We start from the raw sequence: 5,758 nt of genomic DNA, 5'->3' as shown, positions 1-5,758 counted from the left end.
TACAGACTCTCCATCTCTGTTTGAACTCCTGAAAAGACATTAAAAAAAAATTTAGATTTTTATAAAATCTAACGAACATGTTTACGGAATATGCTTTTAGTTAATTTTGTATAATGAAAAATTGTGATGGTAGGCGGCTTTGTGGTCAGGGCGTTCGGCTCACGATTGTAAAGTAATGAGTTCAATTCCTGGCAGTGCATTGTGTCCTTGAGCAAGACACTTTATTTCATGTTGCTGCAGTGCACTCATCTGGCAAAAATGAGTTGTACCTGTAATTCAAAGGGGCCAGCCTTGTCACACTCTGTGTCACACTGAATCTCCCTGAGAACTATGTTAAGGGTACACGTTTCACGTTAATTTCACGAGCAGGCAGTTCTGTTGATCACATCAACTGGAATAGTCATCGTCGTAACCGACGGAGGACGTGTTCAATGAAGAATTAACTGGACGGTTTTTAAATTAGACCAAACAACAACAACAACAACAAACTGAGTTTGAAACATGAATATTTTCTCCAGTGAAATATGACTATTTGAATTTAATATTGCATGTTAACAATAACACTTCGTTAATTCTACAGTGTCCCGTCTGCAAGACATATCTATTTACGGATATAAATATCTGGGCTGTGAGACTTGCTAATGATAACACCCAAGACGTTAGGACTTCAGATGGCACGAAAACGTGTCGTCAAATTGGTTAGTAATTAATATTAATATAATTAGTATCTGTACTAATTAAGTAAAGAGAGTTGATTAGAAACAAAGAAAAAAAATTAATTAATTTTAACGTGAAGTCGATTCTATCTGGCGAAATCTGTAAAAAGAAACTGTGTGGCTGTTAGAATAGTTTGTTATGCTAATGACTAATTAGAATTAATATTAAATAGGTTATTTATTTTTAGATAAATCTTTGTAGTTTGTTCAGAGAGGCCTTTTGTATGAAATAACGAGAAAGAAAAAGGAATAAAATAGAATACTCAAAGTTTGCGCAGTGTGAACTAGAACACACGATAAGCAAACAAAATGGAAACGCTTCCAAATTAAGAAGAGTTGATGATTCAGAAAAATAGCTAACTGGTTTTCAACCGTTAAACAAAGGTTTATATTTCAGTGTTGTGTTTTAGTAATTATTTCATTTAAAATGCGATAGTTATCTCCTTATTTCTATATTATTTTCACAGTGCTGTATTCATTCTTCAGATTACTTAGCTTCCTCCATAATAAGCATGGCAAACGTTAGCTAATTCTCGTTCTTACGTTTCCTGTCACAGATCTGAGTCCATTGAGACAAGAGCTGCTACTTGACTTTGAGGACAGCTTTTACGCGGCGTTATATTGCACGCTGATTCACACACATCAAACACACCGAAATCTTGTTAATATCGGTTGTAACACTTTTTATGGACGCGTGTATTGTCACCAAATACACCCGGGGTCAGAGTTCAACCAGGAAATCAGGAAACGTATCAGGGTCCTTTTAAAAAGACGCTTACTAAGTGCTTACATACGCACATTCATACATACATACATACATACATACATACATACATACATACACTCACACACACACATACATACATAGACACAAACATACATACACATATATATACATATTTATTTACATATATGCATGTTTGTAGAAATATATGTGTGTGTGTGTATGTGTGAGTGTGTTTATGTATATATATATATGTATGTAGAGAGAGAGAGAGAGAGAGAGAGAAACTCACACACACATGAATACATACATAGATACATACATACATGATGGTGGTCGTCTACTCCTTATGCAGAGTTTGGTCACCACCTCCTGTACCAACACCTTAGAACCATGATGGCATCTGATGTGGCTTTTTAAACCAGACAATATTCTGAAAAGACATCCACATAAATTGCACATCCGATTTGGACCACCAAGAGCTGCAGATAAGTTCTGATTTTTGTGGATCTTAAAATGTCTTTTGAGGCCTCCGTTAGATTTGCAAACCTTCTGACACTTTCCAGAGATTTGGCAAGGAGCCTTCCAGAAGCAACTATCCGCAGCCATGGTTTGACAACAGTCTCCAGCGGCTTCACATAATCGTCTGAATTTAGTCAACTGCCGGATGAATTCCGGCGTGCAGAGGCATTCAGAACGCTTGCTGTGTCCCTTCCTGCTGGCCATGGTTTCTTAGTTTCCTTTGTAGCTGTCCATGATGCTTTTTACAGCCTTTACAATGTTCACAGAGCATTGAGCAGCAATCATGATGTCGACATATTGATACTAGGCGCGAATCGTCATGATACGAATAACTCTTTTCCAATATTCAGATGGCTTCCAATACTCCATGTCAGCTAACTTTTTCTCAACTTTAATCTTTACGTTCTCAAACATCGTTAGCCTTTGAACAAAACATCAGACTGTCCCTGGAAAATGGAGACATACAAATCGTCAAATTTACTTCGAACTCCCTGTATATGCCATTGCATATGGTTGTATTTCTATTCGTGAGTGGGTTGTATTTCTATTCGTGAGTGAGTTGTGTATCACCATATTTATATTTAAGAATACGTGTTTATGAATATATTTGAATCACACCAAGTTAACAGGAATCACAATAACATTTTTTTTAAATTCCAAAATTCTCTTCAAAATATAACGATATTCCTGAAAATCCACCTCTACGCATCAAGCAACAATAAACCTTTTAGTTGAAATACATAATAACACATTCAAATCTATTATATATAACAATATAAATATATTTATATCCTTAGACGTTATCCACTCTCACAATTAAAACGAATTCAGTGTAAATAAATTGCATATTTTTCCCATTGTTAAGATATTTCTACAGCCAAAATGTATTTGCAAAGTAGCTTTTATTTAATATGCACTTGTTTTGACATATTTGTGTATTTACCGTTTCAGCATATGGGTCACCATAGGAACTTAAATATTCTTTGATAGCATAATTTTCATTTACTATTCAAGAAAAACATTTTTTTAGGGCATTGAAGTCTTCAAGGCGGCGTACAGGCAGAATCGTTAGTGCACCGGACAAAATGCTTAGCGGCATTTCGTTCGTCTTTACGTTTTGAGTTTAAATTCCGTCGAGGATGACTTTGCCTTTCATCCTTGGAAAGTCGATGAAATAAGTACCAGTTACGCACTGGGGTCGACTAACCACCTCCCCCAAAGTTGCAGGCCTTGTGTCTATAATAGAATGGATTATTAATCCTGTCGATGTAATCGACTTGATCCCTTCACTGAATGTCAGGCCTTGTTCCTGTACTTGAGAGGATTATTGACCCTTTTCAAAGAAGCGAACAAGCGGAATCGTTAGCACGCCGGACGAAATGCATGGCGGCATTTTCGTCCGTATTTATGTTCTGAATTCACATCCCACTGTGATGGACTTCAACTTTCATCCTTTCGGAATCGATGAAATTAAGTACTAGTTGAGCACTGGGGGTCGTTGTAATAAACTAACCCCCTTTCACCAAATTTAGGGCCTATAATAGAAAGGATTATCAATATGCCGAAAAAAATGCATAGCAGCAGGATTCGAACTCAGAACTCAAAGAGCCAGAAGAAAGTCTGACACGCTGACGATTCTGCCAGCCTGCCGCCTTCTACAGAAACTACCGACGTAACTTCATATTGGCTTTAAATTTTTGAACAAGGTCAGCAGTTATGGGGCACGGGGGTAAGTCGATTACATTGACCCCAGTACTCAAATGGTAACTCCTTATCGATCCCGAAAGGGATGAAAGGCAAAGTCGACCTCGGCGGAATTTGAACTTGGAACGTAGTGACGGACGAAATACCGCAAAGCATTTCGTCCGGCCTGCTAACGATTCTGCCAGCTCACCGCTTTATTACGTAACGTCATATAAAAAACATATTACATCTCATAATGGGAAATTATTGAGTGAAATATTGGAATACATTAACTGTGACAAAGACATTTATTACATGTGGTAAAGAGACTTGTTATACGCGAAATGGGAAATTATTGAGTGGTGCGAGAACTTACGTGATTGAAGAACTTACCATTTGTGAAGACGACGAAAAGAATTGCAAAAAATGGTGGAATTACTTTTGGAATGTGATATTGTTTTCTGGCCATGTTTAAGGAAGTTTTTCACAAGCAACGCTGATAACATTCTTTCTGAAAGTACGAAAAGCAAAGATTGAATTCAAAAAACATATTCATTTTTGATTTAATATTTCACATATGTATATACATATATACAGTGAAGTCTCTTTATACGAACACATTCAGCTTCAGAGACTTGTTCGTTTACCAAATTGTTCGTTATACGAGTATTCTTTTATTCTTTTACTTGTTTCATTCATTTGACGGCGGCCATGCTTTTTGTCGAACAAATCGACCCCGGGACTTATTCTTTGTAAACCTGGTACTTATTCTATCGGATCTCTTGTGCCGAACCGTTAAGTTACAGGGACGTAAACACACCAACATTGGTTGTCAAGCGATGATGGGGGGAGGAACAAACACAGACACACGAATACACACACACACACACACACACACACACACACACACATATATACGATGGGCTTCTTTGAGTTTCTGTCTACTAAATCCACTCACAAGGCTTTATATATCTATCTATCTATCTATCTATCTATCTATCTATCTATCTATCTATCTATCTATCTATCTATCTATATGCATACACACACACACTCATACATATATACATGCTTACATAGACATACCAGTTCCTCAAACACTCACCTACCCACCGACAATCACCACGTGACCAAGACACCATCTTTAAGCGAGTTCTACTCCGGTTGTTATCTTACTTCATAACAGGTATCACTGAACCATCCTATGGCGATATCACCCACTCTCGCATACACACACACACACACACACACACACACACACACACACACACACACACACACACACACACACACACACACACACAGATACAGCTATCGATGGTTGTGTAATCTAACACGGCTATTAAACAATTATCAGCGATTAATTATCTGCAATTATTTCTTAACTTTGTTAACTTTCTTAATCACCATGAACTATCAATTTCATTTCGAGATCTCTATCATTTTGTGTGGATAGGTGGGGTGTTATAGGGTGTGTGGGTGGGTTGTAATGGTCATGCCCCTCTTAAGGACCTTATTATATAATCAGTGAAGTAAATGGCTTTGACGAGGGTTCGAAACCTCAGCATCCTCGATCTAACAAGATAGTATCCGTGTTAACGATGGAGACACTATTAACGCGTGATAACAGTCACACACGGCGGTGTTATGAGATGATATGCAATATCCGACATCCTGTTCCGGAAAGCTTATCCGTAATCATCTTTTTATAATTATTATTATTATTTTCCTGGGCTCTAAGATGCATAAAGCCCGGATGTCCGACTTCCGTGACGTACAAATGACCGAAATCGTAATCTACCTAACTGAACGGAATACCGGTCCGTTTCAGGTTCCAAGACCGGAAATTTTTTAGGGAAATGCACAATTCGATTAAATCGACCTCAGTATTGTTGGTACTTCATTTTATCGACCGCAATATCTTCTTTTGATAGTATAAGCGTAGGAGTGGCTGTGTGGTAAGTAGCTTGCTTACGAACCACATGGCTCCGGGTTCGGTCTCACTGCGTGGCACCTTGGGCAAGTGTCTTCTACTATAGCCTCGGGCCGACCAAAGCCTTGTGAGTGGATTTGGTAGACGGAAACTGAAAGAAGCCCGTCGTATGCATATATA

General features: G+C 38.0%; 1 long non-coding RNA gene across 1 annotated transcript in view; it reads right to left on the bottom strand.

Moving 5' to 3' along the window:
* LOC128250676 (uncharacterized) overlaps nucleotides 1–5,758 on the bottom strand; it is a 33,157-nt gene continuing 27,399 nt past the window's right edge. Inside the window, exons 2-3 of the long non-coding RNA XR_008266686.1 lie at nucleotides 4,039–4,156; nucleotides 1–28 (exon numbers count right to left, since the gene is read on the bottom strand). This is a non-coding gene — a long non-coding RNA (uncharacterized LOC128250676). The remainder of the gene's footprint in view (nucleotides 29–4,038; nucleotides 4,157–5,758) is intronic.

Source organism: Octopus bimaculoides, chromosome 24, assembly GCF_001194135.2.
Source record: "Octopus bimaculoides isolate UCB-OBI-ISO-001 chromosome 24, ASM119413v2, whole genome shotgun sequence".
NCBI classification, from domain to species: Eukaryota; Metazoa; Mollusca; class Cephalopoda; order Octopoda; family Octopodidae; genus Octopus; species Octopus bimaculoides.
The sequence above is the reverse complement of the archived record's forward strand: the minus strand, read 5'-3'. Positions and strand labels throughout refer to the sequence as shown.